The sequence below is a fragment of the Pleurodeles waltl genome, chromosome 7 (assembly GCF_031143425.1).
Source record: "Pleurodeles waltl isolate 20211129_DDA chromosome 7, aPleWal1.hap1.20221129, whole genome shotgun sequence".
In the NCBI taxonomy this organism is placed as follows: Eukaryota; Metazoa; Chordata; class Amphibia; order Caudata; family Salamandridae; genus Pleurodeles; species Pleurodeles waltl.
Genome location: NC_090446.1, coordinates 697407696 through 697426291, shown reverse-complemented (window position 1 = coordinate 697426291; position 18596 = coordinate 697407696). Strand labels below are relative to the sequence as shown.

The following is an 18596-nucleotide window of genomic DNA, read 5'->3' as shown; positions in this document are numbered from 1 at the left end:
GGTGCCATGCCAGGTTTTACCCACAGGAAGCACTGCCCAGGGCAAGGTCGCCATCTGCTAGGCTGGTGTGGTGAACTGTCCATGAACTCAGCTCAGGAACTATGACACATGTTCCGGATATCCAAATGAAATACATTTACATAATTCAAGTCTGTATGGAAGGAAGTAGTTTAACTAGCAGGCACCTTGAAAATCTGATATGGATCCAGTCCCCCTGGACAAGAGTAGGAGAGCCCTGCATTAATCATGCATCAATTTTGTTTATGTCTTAATGTTATCCACTCACACCGCTCAATAACGTATTCCCTTTCCAGTGGTATCTTTCACCACTCCACGCATTTGAGTGAGGTGGTGCAATGTGGCACACAAAACGCCACAAAACCACCGCGAATAGGATGTTATGATGTAGGTGGGGCCATACGAACTGGTGCTTCGGAAACGCGATAGGAGAGAGCTTAGGAGGCGCCACATAGGACATCTCTGGCCGAAATTCTGGAATCCTAGACGCATCCAGACAGATATACTGACTCTGAAAGTGGGGAAGGTACCAGTTGAAATGGCAGGTCTCTCTATATGTTGAGACTGGGGAAAGATATATATCTTAAGAAAGATGGAGGGAGGATCTTCAGGTATACACTTTCTATGACACTAATAACTGCGTAACTGTGCCTTGGGTCGAAAGGACCACTTTGCTTTCACATCGTTTAGACAATGCGTTTGTTTCTGGTAGTATACGTTAAACTGTGAAATATTACAGCCTTGTCCTAAATTCTAAACCGTTGCACACTACCAGAGTCGCCACAGTTGGAATCACAGGTTGTTTTTCCTTTCACTTTTTTTTATTTTTCCTCTTTCTTTCCATTTTTCTTTGCTTGTTGCCAGTGCCACATTGTTAACCTTGGCTATGCCCATGGAACTTTGGGCCATAAGTACGAACACATTTTCCCATAGACACAGAATGGGCAAAACTGCTTGATACATCTGGCCCTTCATTCCTCTCAATGAGCAAAAAGCTCTTACGCCTCCTGTACTAACAATTATTCCCACCGCTAGTCACTGGACACACGAGTCAATGCACAAAGTATGCACTTTTCATTATGACATGAAGACCTGACAGAACAGCTATGCTATGGACTAAGAAATGTACGCAAAGCAAAATGTGTTCAGAGAGTAGTATAACTAGATTTGGGAAATGGATGTGAGAGATCGTGAACCGCAAACAGCATGTATAGGAGTGTTAACGAGTAATACGAAAACATGTACAGAAATGCTTTATTATGTCACGTAAAAGGTTATGCAAATACACTGTGTACTATTGAGACATGCCAATAAAGATATAAAAAGAAAGAAAAACACTGCGAATAAATGAATAAAACGCAGGCAAGTTTAAAACAATAACAAGAAGCAATGCCCAAGTCTACAAATGATTGTAAACTCCGTACATCAGAAAGGTATTTGACAGAATTCCCGGCATTTGACAAGAAAATCCAGTCTGTGGCAATCACTTTTTTTTTGCGGAACTGCTTATTTGCCCCCAGGAAAAAGCATGAAAGAGGAATGCTGCTTCCAAAGGGCGCGCGCTGTAAAGGTCGCGTGACATGGCATTATTGTAAGAGGGACTTTCTTCAGCAAGCCGGATGAGGAAGCCAGTAAAGTAATCTCCTGGTCAAATTAGGAATGTACACCTTGAGGGAAAATATCCCTCGTCTCCTAGACAGCAGTCAGTGGAGGATGGGGGCGTGGGAGACTTTTTAAATGGGCGCCTCTCTTGCAGAGTGAACACAGAGCAAATGCCCAAGTTTAGTCTCTTCGCAGGAAGCTGGCACGGAACTTTTGTTCTTGCTGCAGAGAGACAGTGTGTGTCTAGCAAGTCAGGCGGCTACCTCCCTGCAAAACAGACTGGTCCCGTCATCCTTCTGAGGTCGATAACCACCGAGTTGACCTGATGGAATTATTGTGCCAAAGAAATCCGTACCTGCAAGTAGGTCCTCTGCAATGGATTCTATTGACTCCAGCTACTGTGCTATAGGTGTTTGGACACATTTTGGCAGCCACAGGGAACATCCCAGTTGCACCATGAAACTGGTTGGGTGTACTGGTTTCAGATTGTGATTCCTTTTTAGCCAGTAGCACGTTTGGGTGAACAGTATTCATAAACCTACAACTGATCGAGAAGAAACCTGGCATAGCCGACTAAAAAGAATTCTAACTCCCAGGGTGCTATTTAACCACCTTGGATTCCAAATAACAACACTTTTTATTCAGGGAGTTGTGGCATTGGGTCACTGAAATTAGACTTTAAAATGAATCTATTAATGACAGAAAGCCAGGTACTGGAAACATGGTTATCTCTGATGAGAGGGAGCATGTGGTTGTCAGGGTCAGTCTGGGGGACAATATAGGTTCGTGCACCACAGTAAAAGTGGGCCCCATTAGTGAGTTAGTTACGATAGCAGTGACCCATGCTTGCAAATTGGAGCTGTTTTGAACGTGTAAAGACACACAGTATGGGTGTTACGTAAGATATGGCGGGCTGACTGGATTTGAGCTTGTTGCAGGCAATATTTGTGTAATATCATGAAAATCAACAGTAAAAAGTAACCCAGTAAACATTAAAGTAGGCCCACAAACAGCCAAAAAAAGCCTACACACTCGCGCATCGGGCACTGCCTGGTGGCTCTGTAGGCCTGTCAAACCTCTCTGGTAACCCGAGCATGGCTAGCAATTCCACTTTCTTTTCTAGTATTCGGGCGTTGAGAGTTTAGTGTTAAAGCCTTGTAGCTGGATGGGGTGGTCCCCCCCCCATTATCTACAAACATACCCAGCAGCTTGGACGGTCACCTCGCGCCATATTGTCGCTGACACCTTTTCAAGTCTTGGGCTTTAATGTGACCGTAATGCATTCTGGGTGCTGACGTCTGGATTGCTTCCGTTCACCTAATTAGATTAACACTCCTTATAGCAAAAATGTGTGAGTGATGACATGGAGTGAGGTGATAATACCGACGGAGTCTGCGTTTGATAAAAAGTGAGGCCGGATGAATGTGTTATGTGTAACATGGGGCCATCTGCCAGCTACTTTTAAGCAACCCCATCTCCAGAGTCTATCTAGGCGCTATGACCCACCACCTATCTGCTAAATTTCCGATTTCACGAGCAACGCGTTCAGTCAGGTCTGTCTTTTGAACTTCCAGACCTACACATCACTAGGTACAACCACATTGGCACGCGAAATTAGGTGAATCTACACATAAATGTGATGTTGGACAAAACTCAAATATTCACGGCTGCGTGCACACACACACTTCCTTTTGTAAACGGCACCAAAAATCCAGTCATTTAAAGAACAAAAACAGAGGCACCATATTTGCAAAGACCCCATGTGCCTATGGAATCAAAAATACATTGCAGCAAGTTGCTACGGAGCAAATTGTCATTTGTGCAGTGAACAAATTCCTCACTTTCCCTGGTAGTAAACCCTCTAAGAACAAAAACCTCAAGAGATTGTCCCCGCCAACCCTCCCTCCACCTCATTCACGTCAAAGTACTTTTTATGGTAGAAAGAGGTGCACAAGGTCGGTGGTGCTGCCGAAAACAAGAAGTTAGATTTTTTTCTAAAACGAGTTAACACAAAAATAAAAACACGTGTCGCCCGACACCTAGTGCTCTGGGTGAATTTAGTTTTTTTAACTACTCACCACTACTCACTCACCACAAAAACTCACCACGGCACTAATTTTATCATCTTTGGAGGGGATAAATATTTAGATGGGCCTAGCAGAAGTGGATGACAGATCTCGCAGCAGGCACGCAACCCACCGAGTTACTTCTCAGTTGTGGCCATTCTGTGGTACCTCAACAGCGCGGGGTTAAGGCCTGCACCCGGCCTAACATCTCGCCAGCCGGTGACAGGACTTCCCAAGCTATAAAGAGTCCAGGGCTCCGCACAATCTAATTGCGAGCTTCCTGTGGAGATTATTTCGGGCCTCAGTTCAAGGCGGCTTCCTGTGGGTAAGTACATACAGGCGCATAACCCGCATGAAAGGCCTGGCCCCCGAGCCTTGTTTAATCAGGTGTCTGGGGCAGTGCGGCCTGCACAGCTGCTCGACAACTGCCAATCTGGCGGAGGGGGAGGGCGGGGGAAGGCGGCGGCCGGAAGCAGCTACTGTACGTCTTCACTCACCCCCCACCCCCCACTTACCTCCACCCCAATCCACCCCCCTCGGTGCTAGGGACCTGGGGTCAAGGGGATCTCTCAACATATTTAGAAACACCTTGTGGTGACATTGTAAGTGTGATGCAAAAACATCATAAAACCTTACATAAACAAACAACCAAGTGTGATAAGGCGTAGCTACAGGGCGGGTGTACCACGGCTTGTTGTAAAGCTGTCTGTCTCCCAAAGGTCAGAAGTTCAAACTCTGACGGGTCAGACCCGGCTCTTGAAGACTAGTAAATGTGTTTTACATTTTGCATAACTAGTTGGCTCGCAGCACATTTTTTTCGCAGTGCTAAGAAGCCAGTTACTTAATGCGGGTGCTAAGTATATGATAAGTAGACATTCACATATCGGGGTAGCCCCTTCACTCTTGCACGTCAATGAATCACTCCAAACACAACTCTTCAATAACGTTCTCGTTGAACAACGAGGAATCTCTCTGCGCGGGAAGCATATTCCACTCGGGAAGCATTGTGTTACAAGCAGTCTGTGTATTCGGTTCACTATGCAAGACTACAAGTACCAGAACGCAAAGAAAAAACTTGGACTAGTTCAGCTACTCCCCTGTTATGACTTGTACTTTCATGTTTCAGTTACAGACACCTGTCTAAAAGGACCAGGATATTTTGTGTTGATGGAAAAATACACAAAATAGCCTGAAAGTCATTCTCAAGCCATGGGCCCAGTTGACAGATATGAAGACCACTCTAGTAGGCCAAGACCCCCGTGTGTGTATACATAGATTTAATCATATTCATATATGTGCACACTTATACTACTTGTTGACACAGGGTCACAACACGGCACTTAGCAACAGCAGGTAAATTTCCAATAGGTTTGATTGAAAACTCCAAAAATGTATGACTTACATGTTATGCAAATCATGGTGGTTCATTCATCCATTCAGAATCCAACTAATCTCTCATAGGCACATAACTAGGGATACTTATCAGCTATGCCAGTTTGCACAGCAAGAAGGTAAGCACCATAAGGTAAGTGCCATGTTCATATAGAAACATAAATAGGTGAAAATTGCAAGACAGAGGGCATAGGGAGGCATGCTTGACACTAAAATTCAACGGTTGGGCCATTTGCTTCTCAGACTGCAGTGTATTATATTTAGGCGTGGTGCTTTCTGGACAGCTTCACTAAATCATAACAATTAAAAATACATTCATATATACAAATAGAGGTACTTTGGGTCAGCCCTCTTCATTCAGTGGTTTCTTCAACTGTCATTCACATTTTGCTTCTACCCACCATAGCATACAGCAAGGGGCAGTGAATCAGCACTGGTCATTTACACTGCGGGTGAAGGCATTTTTTTCGGACAACATGAGTGCATCTGCCTAAAAAATAAGTGCCAGGGATGGTGGACCAATACTTAACTATTTTTTATCTTTTTTTTCTTAGTCATTCTGGTGTCTTTAAACTACGTGTTCAGGTTACATTGATAGACATTTAATAGTTAATTTTATTTGCAAACAGTAATAATCATATTTCACAGTGATGTGCTATACTGGTTGTAAATAATCTACCTGTTAGGCAGCGCCTAGTAGTATTAGCATTATTTGCAATGGTTATTTTTTAATTTAAACAATGTATTGCACGCCTAGTGCTGCCTCGAGAGGGTCTTATTTTTTTCTTTCTGTGACATACTCTTCCAAAAGAAAAATAACTCAGCCAACACACCAACTCGCCAAGGTAAAGCATCTTAGCTTTGCCAATGCTTGTTCAATTTGTATTCCACATACGGCTAAAACTGTTCAACATATGTTAATAGTGGGATTTCAGTTCCTTTCAGAAATCTCAGTTGTTCGGAAAGTACCACACAAGAGATTAACGCACTGTAAGACAAACTGGGAATGTGAAAACAAGAATTCTTCTGCAATAACAATGCCAGCACTAAATACCAGCTCACAAACCAAGCCATAGTGGCAAGTGGAACTTGACGGTCAAAATACCTAACTAGTACTCTCACAATACTGGCGCTTCTCACGTTTCCAACCGATTGGACTTTCTACCTCCTAGTGGTGGAGCCAGAAACCGCTAGTCAAAAGCAAAGCCGCGGCCAGTTACTATTGCGCGTGCGCAATTGTGCGTGATTTGGGAGGGAGCCATACGCCTGCGGAAAAGGAGACGTAACCGCCCAGGCCTTGGCTGAATCCCGCGTGCAACAGTCATACCAAACAGCCGTGTTTATCGGTCTTGGTCGGTTAATCGAACAAATATTAACTGCATGAATCTGTACGCACCTCGAAGTTGCATTTGCCTCAAAAGTGGCCAACACCATTAGCTGCAACGATTTGAGTTTTGGATTCGGTGAATACGTTTCTTAACCTACATCCCAGTTAGGACAAGAAACTCATCTGGGCAACCATGGGCTACCATAACAGGTAAGACTGTACAACACGGAATCACATGGTGCAAGGTGTGACAAACATATTACATGAGCACAGCACTGGGCTAGGACTGTGCGGCTCAGGCAGTCACTCACATAGGCACGCATCATTTTAATCAGCTTGAATCCTTCATTCAACAACGCGCTTTTGCTCCGTGGAAATATTTAGACTTCTGCAGATTCAATACGAGACGTTTTCCTCATGTTGCACATATTCCTTGAATTGGTTGCATATGCAATATTTTTGAGTGCTGCGCATGTCTTCAGATTCAGATAGGTCGTCCAGCTCCTGTGAGGACCCACTGAGTGGACAAGAGATGGCAGCAGCAACAGACCTTACCATCACAAGGAAATCACATTTGTGATCATATAAATATTCCTGAGTGACACGACCAGCGAACTCAGCTGAAACCAGTTTATCAACTGAGCCATCCCACCAGACCAGTGAACACACATTTGTTCCAACTCCTTTAATCACTACAGAAGAATTTGTACACTTTTCAGGAACTCTCTTGTTACTGTGGTCTGGTGGGGTGCAGGGCTCGAGAGCACATCTGGGAGTTGGGCAAAATAGCTAGACTTTTCTTTCAAAAATACACCTTCATCTTGGTATAACAAATCAGTCTCGAGCGATCGCTGATAACAGACTTCATGGTAACAAAGGATCTCTACCACAAACCTCACTGCAATAAGGAGTTGCTGCCACAATCGAACTGCCACAACAGATTCCTGCTACAAACATGGGTCACAGAGATAGCTCAGTGACAAGGGATTGCTGCTCCAAACCTCACCACAGCAACAGATTGGTGCTGCATACCCGAGTCACAAGGATTTCCACTACATACCTCACAGTGACAAGGGATTGCTGCTAACAAACTTCAGTCACAGGGATGCTTATACATATCTCAGTGACAAGGGATTTCTGCAACAAACCTTGGTCACAAGTATTGCAGCTACGGATCCCACAGCCACGAGGAACTGCTGCCACAGAACCTCAGTCTTGAGGATAGTTGCTGAAGATTCTCAGTCACAAAGTATCACTGATACAAACTTCATGGTCACAAAAGATTGATGTTTCAAACCTCACCACATCGAGGAACTGTTGCTATAAGCCTCACTGCCTCCAGACTGCTGCCACAGCAGGGATTGCTACTACATATCTCAGTGACAGGGGATTGCAGCTACAAACCTCAGTCACAGGTATTGCTACTACATATCTCACAGTGACAAGGGATTGCTGCTACAAACCTCAGTCACACACAGGTATTGCTACTACATATCTCACAGTGACAAGGGATTGTGCTACAAACCTCAGTCACAGGTATTGCTACTACATATCTCACGGCGACAAGGGATTGATGCTACAAACCTCAGTCACAGGTATTGCTACTACATATCTCACAGTGACAAGGGATTGCTGCTACAAACCTCAGTCACACAGGTATTGCTACTACATATCTCAGTGACAAGGGATTGATGCTACAAACCTCAGTCACAGGTATTGCTACTACATATCTCACAGCTACAAGGGATTGCTGCTACAAACCTTAACACTTCAAGGGATTACTGCTCCAAACCTCAGTCACAGGTATTGCTACTACATATCTCGGTGACAAGGGATTGCTGCTACAAACCTCAGTCACACACACAGGTATTGCTACTACATATCTCAGTGACAAGGGATTGCTGCTACAAACCTCAGTCACAGGTATTGCTACTACATATCTCACAGTGACAAGGGATTGATGCTACAAACCTGAACACTTCAAGGGATTACTGTTCCAAACCTCAGTCACAGGTATTGCTACTACATATCTCACAGTGACAAGGGATTGATGCTACAAACCTGAACACTTCAAGGGATTACTGCTCCAAACCTCAGTCACAGGTATTGCTACTACATATCTCACAGTGACAAGGGATTGATGCTACAAACCTCAGTCACACACAGGTATTGCTACTACATATCTCACAGTGACAAGGGATTGATGCTACAAACCTCAGTCACAGGTATTGCTACTACATATCTCACAGTGACAAGGGATTGATGCTACAAACCTCAGTCACACACAGGTATTGCTACTACATATCTCACAGTGACAAGGGATTGATGCTACAAACCTCAGTCACACACAGGTATTGCTACTACATATCTCACAGTGACAAGGGATTGATGCTACAAACCTCAGTCACAGGTATTGCCACTACATATCTCACAGTGACAAGGGATTGATGCTACAAACCTCAGTCACACACAGGTATTGCTACTACATATCTCACAGTGACAAGGGATTGATGCTACAAACCTCAGTCACACACAGGTATTGCTACTACATATCTCACAGTGACAAGGGATTGATGCTACAAACCTCAGTCACAGGTATTGCCACTACATATCTCACAGTGACAAGGGATTGATGCTACAAACCTCAGTCACACACAGGTATTGCTACTACATATCTCACAGTGACAAGTGATTGCTGCTACAAACCTCAGTCACAGGTATTGCTACTACATATCTCACAGTGACAAGGGATTGATGCTACAAACCTCAGTCACACACAGGTATTGCTACTACATATCTCACAGCGACAAGCGATTGCTGCTACAAACCTCAGTCACACACAGGTATTGCTACTACATATCTCACAGTGACAAGTGATTGCTGCTACAAACCTCGGTCACACACAGGTATTGCTACTACATATCTCACAGTGACAAGTGATTGCTGCTACAAACCTCAGTCACACACAGGTATTGCTACTACATATCTCACAGTGACAAGGGATTGATGCTACAAACCTCAGTCACACACAGGTATTGCTACTACATATCTCACAGTGACAAGGGATTGATGCTACAAACCTCAGTCACACACAGGTATTGCCACTACATATCTCACAGTGACAAGGGATTGATGCTACAAACCTCAGTCACAGGTATTGCCACTACATATCTCACAGTGACAAGGGATTGATGCTACAAACCTCAGTCACACACAGGTATTGCTACTACATATCTCATGGAGACAAGGGATTGTGCTACAAACCTCAGTCACAGGTATTGCTACTACATATCTCACAGTGACAAGGGATTGCTGCTACAAACCTCAGTCACAGGTATTGCTACTACATATCTCACAGTGACAAGGGATTGATGCTACAAACCTCAGTCACAGGTATTGCTACTACATATCTCACAGTGACAAGGGATTGATGCTACAAACCTCAGTCACACACAGGTATTGCTACTACATATCTCACAGTGACAAGTGATTGCTGCTACAAACCTCAGTCACAGGTATTGCTACTACATATCTCACAGTGACAAGGGATTGATGCTACAAACCTCAGTCACACACAGGTATTGCTACTACATATCTCACAGCGACAAGGGATTGCTGCTACAAACCTCAGTCACACACAGGTATTGCTACTACATATCTCACAGTGACAAGTGATTGCTGCTACAAACCTCAGTCACACACAGGTATTGCTACTACATATCTCACAGTGACAAGTGATTGCTGCTACAAACCTCAGTCACACACAGGTATTGCTACTACATATCTCACAGTGACAAGGGATTGATGCTACAAACCTCAGTCACACACAGGTATTGCTACTACATATCTCACAGTGACAAGGGATTGATGCTACAAACCTCAGTCACACACAGGTATTGCCACTACATATCTCACAGTGACAAGGGATTGATGCTACAAACCTCAGTCACAGGTATTGCCACTACATATCTCACAGTGACAAGGGATTGATGCTACAAACCTCAGTCACACACAGGTATTGCTACTACATATCTCATGGAGACAAGGGATTGTGCTACAAACCTCAGTCACAGGTATTGCTACTACATATCTCACAGTGACAAGGGATTGATGCTACAAACCTCAGTCACACACAGGTATTGCTACTACATATCTCACAGCGACAAGGGATTGCTGCTACAAACCTCAGTCACACACAGGTATTGCTACTACATATCTCACAGCGACAAGTGATTGCTGCTACAAACCTCAGTCACACACAGGTATTGCTACTACATATCTCACAGCGACAAGGGATTGCTGCTACAAACCTCAGTCACACACAGGTATTGCTACTACATATCTCACAGTGACAAGGGATTGATGCTACAAACCTCAGTCACACACAGGTATTGCTACTACATATCTCACAGTGACAAGGGATTGATGCTACAAACCTCAGTCACACACAGGTATTGCTACTACATATCTCACAGTGACAAGGGATTGATGCTACAAACCTCAGTCACACACAGGTATTGCTACTACATATCTCACAGTGACAAGGGATTGATGCTACAAACCTCAGTCACACACAGGTATTGCTACTACATATCTCACAGTGACAAGGGATTGATGCTACAAACCTCAGTCACACACAGGTATTGCCACTACATATCTCACAGTGACAAGGGATTGATGCTACAAACCTCAGTCACAGGTATTGCCACTACATATCTCACAGTGACAAGGGATTGATGCTACAAACCTCAGTCACACACAGGTATTGCTACTACATATCTCATGGAGACAAGGGATTGTGCTACAAACCTCAGTCACAGGTATTGCTACTACATATCTCACAGTGACAAGGGATTGATGCTACAAACCTCAGTCACACACAGGTATTGCTACTACATATCTCACAGCGACAAGGGATTGCTGCTACAAACCTCAGTCACACACAGGTATTGCTACTACATATCTCACAGTGACAAGTGATTGCTGCTACAAACCTCAGTCACACACAGGTATTGCTACTACATATCTCACAGCGACAAGGGATTGCTGCTACAAACCTCAGTCACACACAGGTATTGCTACTACATATCTCACAGTGACAAGGGATTGATGCTACAAACCTCAGTCACACACAGGTATTGCTACTACATATCTCACAGTGACAAGGGATTGATGCTACAAACCTCAGTCACACACAGGTATTGCTACTACATATCTCACAGTGACAAGGGATTGCTGCTACAAACCTCAGTCACACACAGGTATTGCTACTACATATCTCACAGTGACAAGGGATTGATGCTACAAACCTCAGTCACAGGTATTGCTACTACATATCTCACGGCGACAAGGGATTGATGCTCCAAACCTCAGTCACAGGTATTGCCACTACATATCTCACAGTGACAAGGGATTGATGCTACAAACCTCAGTCACACACAGGTATTGCTACTACATATCTCACAGTGACAAGGGATTGATGCTACAAACCTCAGTCACACACAGGTATTGCTACTACATATCTCACAGTGACAAGGGATTGATGCTACAAACCTCAGTCACACACAGGTATTGCCACTACATATCTCACAGTGACAAGGGATTGATGCTACAAACCTCAGTCACAGGTATTGCCACTACATATCTCACAGTGACAAGGGATTGATGCTACAAACCTCAGTCACACACAGTATTGCTACTACATATCTCATGGAGACAAGGGATTGTGCTACAAACCTCAGTCACAGGTATTGCTACTACATATCTCACAGTGACAAGGGATTGATGCTACAAACCTCAGTCACACACAGGTATTGCTACTACATATCTCACAGCGACAAGGGATTGCTGCTACAAACCTCAGTCACACACAGGTATTGCTACTACATATCTCACAGTGACAAGTGATTGCTGCTACAAACCTCAGTCACACACAGGTATTGCTACTACATATCTCACAGCGACAAGGGATTGCTGCTACAAACCTCAGTCACACACAGGTATTGCTACTACATATCTCACAGTGACAAGGGATTGATGCTACAAACCTCAGTCACACACAGGTATTGCTACTACATATCTCACAGTGACAAGGGATTGATGCTACAAACCTCAGTCACACACAGGTATTGCTACTACATATCTCACAGTGACAAGGGATTGCTGCTACAAACCTCAGTCACACACAGGTATTGCTACTACATATCTCACAGTGACAAGGGATTGATGCTACAAACCTCAGTCACAGGTATTGCTACTACATATCTCACGGCGACAAGGGATTGATGCTCCAAACCTCAGTCACAGGTATTGCCACTACATATCTCACAGTGACAAGGGATTGATGCTACAAACCTCAGTCACACACAGGTATTGCTACTACATATCTCAGTGACAAGGGATTGATGCTACAATCTTAAACAACAAACCTCCATCGCAAGGGATTATTGCTGGTGCAATCATCACTGCCTCAGTGGCTGCTTTGGCCTTATAGCCTATCACAGTCACATTTCAAATATGATCACAACAGGGAGCGGTGATGGACAAACACTACTGTGCAGGGGCAGCGTACCCCTTTATCCAAAAACTATCCCAAAGATCTGTTTGCCATGAAGTTTCCTGCCCAGGCCCGCGTGGCGTCCAATCCTTGGCAGATGTGACTGGTGAAATCCAACACAGGAAGAGCATTCCTTGTTGCGAGAAATCTACCGCAGCCACGAATAGAAGATTAATTTGAAGTTAATGACAAGAGCGGAGCTACACATACATTTCAGAGTACGATCTATATATAAGCCATGACCAAAACAATCATTACATTTGGCTACATTAAGTTTGAAGGGGAATTGTTCTCTCCTCCAAATAAGTAGAAAGGTGCAGTGCAAGGGGGGTTTCTGCAGGCGATTATAGCAGCATACTGTCTCGGGACTGAGATGCACTCCCACGTATTGCATGTATTAAAAACTATACCCCATATATTTGGAGATTTTGTAGTAATGTTATTAATTTGGAGCACACTGTACCTAATTACAAGCCCAGCTTTCCTTATTACATCCACTTTTATGATTCGGGGTGGATTATCTATTGATTCCTGGTGCTTGCCCGTAAAGTGAGATGTTTTAAGTGCTGTGTGAATATAGCATTTGTGTTGCGTTAAAACGTAAGATATGTTGTCAGTTAGAACTGGAGGGATCTACCCATTTCCCTGCAGCAGTAATGAGTCAAACACCAGCAGAATCAGTCCTAGCGCATTGAAGGCAACCACATTTCAATTATTTAGGAATGACTACAAATAAATAAGGTGGGGCAAGCATAAGCTTCTGGAGTCACGTGGACAACTTGCTCGTAGGCCTCAATGCGATGGGGCCTCTCCGAGTCTCTGTCCTGGAGGCGGGACCCTCCATTGGAGGCCACAACTACCCCATACAAATTCCAAATCACTCGCCTCTTCCTGTGAAGACAACATCTGCTTCACTCACAAGATAACCAGCCCAGGGATCAGGCCCCTGGTCATGAGACCGAGCAGCCAAAACTGTTTGCCAAATAAAGGTATCCTTGCCGCGTCACCTGCAATTTTGAAGAAGCAAACTGCATTTGACAACAGATACAAACATTAGACGACAGCATTTGGTGAAAATTCTGTGCTGGAGAGTGCCAGGTGTCGAGGACTGGAGAAAACGCACAGGGGAAACACAAAGAGCAAATATACCGGCTGTTAAACAGTGCACAGTGCGATTGGACCTGCCTCTTGGGGTTATAACCGATGCTACCATTAACCCACTTTTTTACCAATTATAATAACGTTAAGAATGACTATCTAGCACACTCAAGAATGTGAGATTACCATAGCCACTCTAAGATTATGTGTTGCCATTACCAGACTCCTGTTAATATTGTCAATGTTGATTTATATAACACATAATCACAAGCGTTTACTCTTTAGTTTTAGGAATCAGTCTCCGAGATCAATAGTTCTAATGTTATCGACCTCAGAAGAATGATGTGCAGAGTTAGCCCTCTTAGGCTCCGACCCACAGGCTTCACTAGGGTCTCCAGAGCAAGCACGTTGACTCGGAGAGCTGTTCACCCAAACAGAACAGGCACTATTTTCTTTCGCCTCCAGGGAGGATGCATGCCTTATCGGCGTCTGTCTTTGCAATCCATGGGCCTTGCTGCAGGGCCTCCGCTTCCCCGATTTCCGGGCCTGCTAATGGTTTTTCAATATACCTGGTGTTCTTCCTTACCACTGTGACATTAAGAGAGGTGAGTGGAAAGAAGGGGGAGGGGAGTCCATTCTATATTCAGCAACTCTGCCTGGAAATGCATTAAACGACCCCTCTGCATCCTGTGAACGCACACAGTGACCCCGCCATCGATTGGCAGATCACTTCTGATGAAGACTATCTGTACGATTAAGAAAACCACAATGTGCCGTGTGATGTAGCTTGCATTAAAGTCGTTGGCATGGAAAGTCATCAGGCCTGGTACTTGGAGCCTAAAGTCTTAACATTCTGGTCGTGAATCCCCCCGTTTTACCAAATTGTCAGTCCCCGGACTGACTTCTGGTACCTTAGACTGTGCCATACCTGCGAGCGCCTAGAAGCTGGCTGTAAACTGGCAACAGACGCTACATGAACATTTGACATTATAACGCACAGCAAGTCTGTCTGCATCGACTACTTTTTGTAGGTCTCTTCCGAGCCTTGACAATGAGGTGAAACGGGGAGGTATGTTGTTTACGTTAAGCTTTATTTGTCAAGCAACGCAGGCTTTAATTATTCAAATGCTACTTCTAATAAATAACGTATACCAATTTCTCGAGAAATGCCTTCAATGTACACTGTTGATCTGACACTGCGGGGAAATAACCAACGCTTAAACTCAGAATGTCTTTAAACAAACAAAACTAAAAGTCAGGCCCAACCGTTTATCGTGCGACAGGTACCAGAAACCTTGTCATGGCGTCGGAAGGAAGGCGAGGGCCCTTCATGGAAATGTGTAGCCACGGTTCTAGTGTTCGTGTCACGGATATTTGCGGTTCGCAGATATTTTTCAACGACTAACCCGACAAATGAAAACCCTCTAGTGAAAACTGTGACATTTCCTTAGGAAGGCTACTACTGTACATAAATCACCAGCGAATCTAAGAACTGGTCTTAAAACCGTCAGAGGTAAAAACAAATGTAGACATTTTTTATGAAGTAAAACGGCTCTTCCACATAACCCATCGCAGCCCTGTCAGAGAAGGACGGAAACCTCTTCTAATGAGCATTAAAAACGAGCACAGATGCAGGCTGCGTCTGCCGCAGCCGCGAAGGCAGAAATAATACAGATTGTGCGTGAGATGGGGCCGTGTTTTTCCATTGACAGAAATGCAAATCGCTCCCAAGGCAACAAGGCAGCGAGCGGCGGCGGAGGAAGCGAGCGAGCCCCGCGGTCCCTGGGTGAGGAAGCCGGAGAGCGCGGCCAGGGCGCTGCTGCAGGCCCGGGGAGGCCGTCATGGGACGCGGGCGAAGCCAGGGACCCTCCACCGGGCACTCGGCCATGGCACCGCCTGGCGGTCAGCATCGTAGGCGAACCCCTGCGTTAGGGGTCTTCCCTTCGTACCTGGGAAAATAATCACTACTGTTTATGCGGTCGGGGCGTCCTGAAGTGTAGTGCCTCGTGCGCCCACTCGCATTGCAAGTGTCGCCCTCTAAGATGCGACCCAATGTTTCATACAGTCCATGAAAGCTAGGTGTAGGTGTGTGCCCTTGTCACAATGTGTGAGAATATTATGTACCCCACCTGACCCTATGACGTATGAGAGTCTCCCAGTCTTCAGATAATTTGCATGATCGGGGAAGAGCCCCCCGTAAACGTTTAATGGCAGATCAGCCAGTAATCATGCTTCTAGGCAGGCGGACACAGGAAGGGTATCCTTCATACATAACCTCGTTATTGCACATTGGTATCGTCCACACAGTGGAAGCACTACAATGCCAGTCATTGCTGCTCAGGTTGCATTTCAGCGGATGGAGACACTGGCCTGTTAAGTTGTGGTAAATGTTTCTAATGGATCCCCCCCAAATACCAATGCAGAGCAGCCTTGCTTAGGTGGCCAGTGGCTGGGAGGAGAGGATCCTACTGGTGTTTTTATGTAGCATTCTGTGGCGCTTACTTGCTGAGTGTGACTAGGTGCGGTGAGAGGGTTTTGTAAGGCACATATTGCTTCTAGACGCTACCTATCAACGCTAATATGTAAAAGCAGCCATGTAGTGAACAGTGTCTCTCGTACAGAAGAATGCTCAGTAGGTAGCTCGAGTCCCCAGCTGAAGTTCTTGGGACCTGTCTATGTTCACCTGGGCTGCCTCACGTTAAGAGAACATGTACAGTGCACGCGGCACTTCAAGTCACCTTTAAACATGAAGTTTATCCTTCAAAGAATTGGCGCTTAGGTGGTCAAAGCCCCCCTCACTGGGAAGGAAGGGAGCTGGGGGGCCTGCTGCCACTTTGTGCGCCAGTGATTCTGTGGATTAAGCAACAAGAGGACACTGCTCACAATCTGCCTCTAGGCTCTAGAGGTGGGCTCACTAACACAAGCAGGTGTGCAACGAAGGCAAACCAAAGAACTGACCCTAACTCAGCCCGAGAACCGGCTCGGTTAGTGAGTGTGTGGTAATTAGAGTTACTTATAGGTACTGTGTTTATTGGCAACGCCATCAACACAACTAGGCAGGTCGGCACCAGCTCCAACTGCCACTTGCAAGGAGCACGCGGAGAATATGGTGTGACAAGACAGTGTTCCCCGCTCCGTTGCAATACTGTAAGGCAATCTTGCTTCTTAACTATAGCACAGTGATAATACTGAACCAATATACCATTCTGAAAATGGCAACATTCACACATTCGCGTGTTCTTATAATCCACACATAAATAACAGCACAGAATAAACAGTACATTTACAGGTGGTCAGGGCAAGTGTAATTTTGCAACACTGCATTTAGGTTTACCTACCACAATATGCTGACATATTGTGGTAGCTCTATGGGTTTTCGCGTTGGCTAGTTATGTTACGCACGTTAATAAAGTACACGCTGCAAAGTAAATTATTTCTAGGCGCTAGAAACGACTGCTGACACAGTAGCCTATACACCGCTTCCTGTTTTTTGGTGCATAGGCATTTGATGGAAAAAATATGTACTTACCCTCGAGAGGGTAAGAAGGATCATTCCCGCTGATGCTAGCTTGTTTTCCCCAAAGATGGGCTTAGAGGTGCCCCTCGGCAAGCATAGGTCCTGCTGCACTTACTGTTGCTCCCACTGCAACCAGTAGTGCCCTTATAGCTCCTGGTGCGTCTGCCCCTGCTGCTGTCAGCTCCGAGTCCAGCCTGCAACTGCCTTGGGAAAAAATGTTTTTTTTTTTATGAATGGGAGGGTTGGAGGTTGATGGTGCGCATGCGCCAGTCGGTGGGGGAACTCATGAATGGGTGCCTGGGTCCAGGCTGCTGCGGGACTGTGCGCATGCGCCTATGCTCCGTGAATGAGAAGACCGGGCGACCTACAACGCATGAGCGCGGCTGCTTTTCAGCCGGAGTGTTTTCCATGAATGGGAAGGGAAGGAGGCGGTGTAGTGCGCATTCGCGGCCCTGCTTTTTTTATGAATGGGGGCCGGAAGCTGTCCCGCTGCGCCACAGGCAGTGGGTGTGTTTTTATGAATGGAGGACAGCTGAATAAACTGCACTGCGCATTGCCCCCCCCCCTCCACGTATCTCCTGGGAAGGGGGATGGGATCCAAGCTGCAATAAAGTGGGGGAGGGCTGGTGATCGAGTAAGATTGGGGGGGGGCAAAGGCGGAGGCGGGCAGGGTGGATACGAGGAGGGCAAAAGAAGTGTGTGATTGAGAGGGAGAGAAGGGGAGGACAGGGTTTTCGAGGCAATTTAAGGAGGGAACGCGAACTCGAGGGCTGGAAGAAAGGGCAGGATGAGAGGGAGGAAGTAGGCGACTGATCAGGCATTTGAGGAGAGAAGGGTGGTGGGTTTCGGGGGGAGATGGCAGTGTTCGGAGGTGGGAGGTTGTTTGGAAGAAAAATGTGTCGCTGTTGGGCACTACAGGGCTGCCAGAGAGATGGTGGTTAGTGAAGAATGAGACGTGGACCAAGGGTCCGGGAGGGGGACGGTGATAAATGTGTGGGAAGTAAGTGGGTTCGGTCGGCG

The 18596-nt window shown here is 45.5% G+C and overlaps 1 protein-coding gene across 2 annotated transcripts in view; it reads right to left on the bottom strand.

Annotated features, from left to right (window-relative positions):
* Window positions 1–17999, bottom strand: part of SPRY4 (sprouty RTK signaling antagonist 4) — a 32256-nt gene extending 14257 nt beyond the window's left edge. The window contains exon 1 of one of the 2 annotated variants that reach the window (XM_069244701.1): window positions 17589–17999. The gene's annotated coding sequence lies outside the window, so the exon portion shown is untranslated. The remainder of the gene's footprint in view (window positions 1–17588) is intronic. The other variant, XM_069244702.1, reaches the window with a different exon arrangement.
* Window positions 18000–18596: the final 597 nt, after the last annotated feature.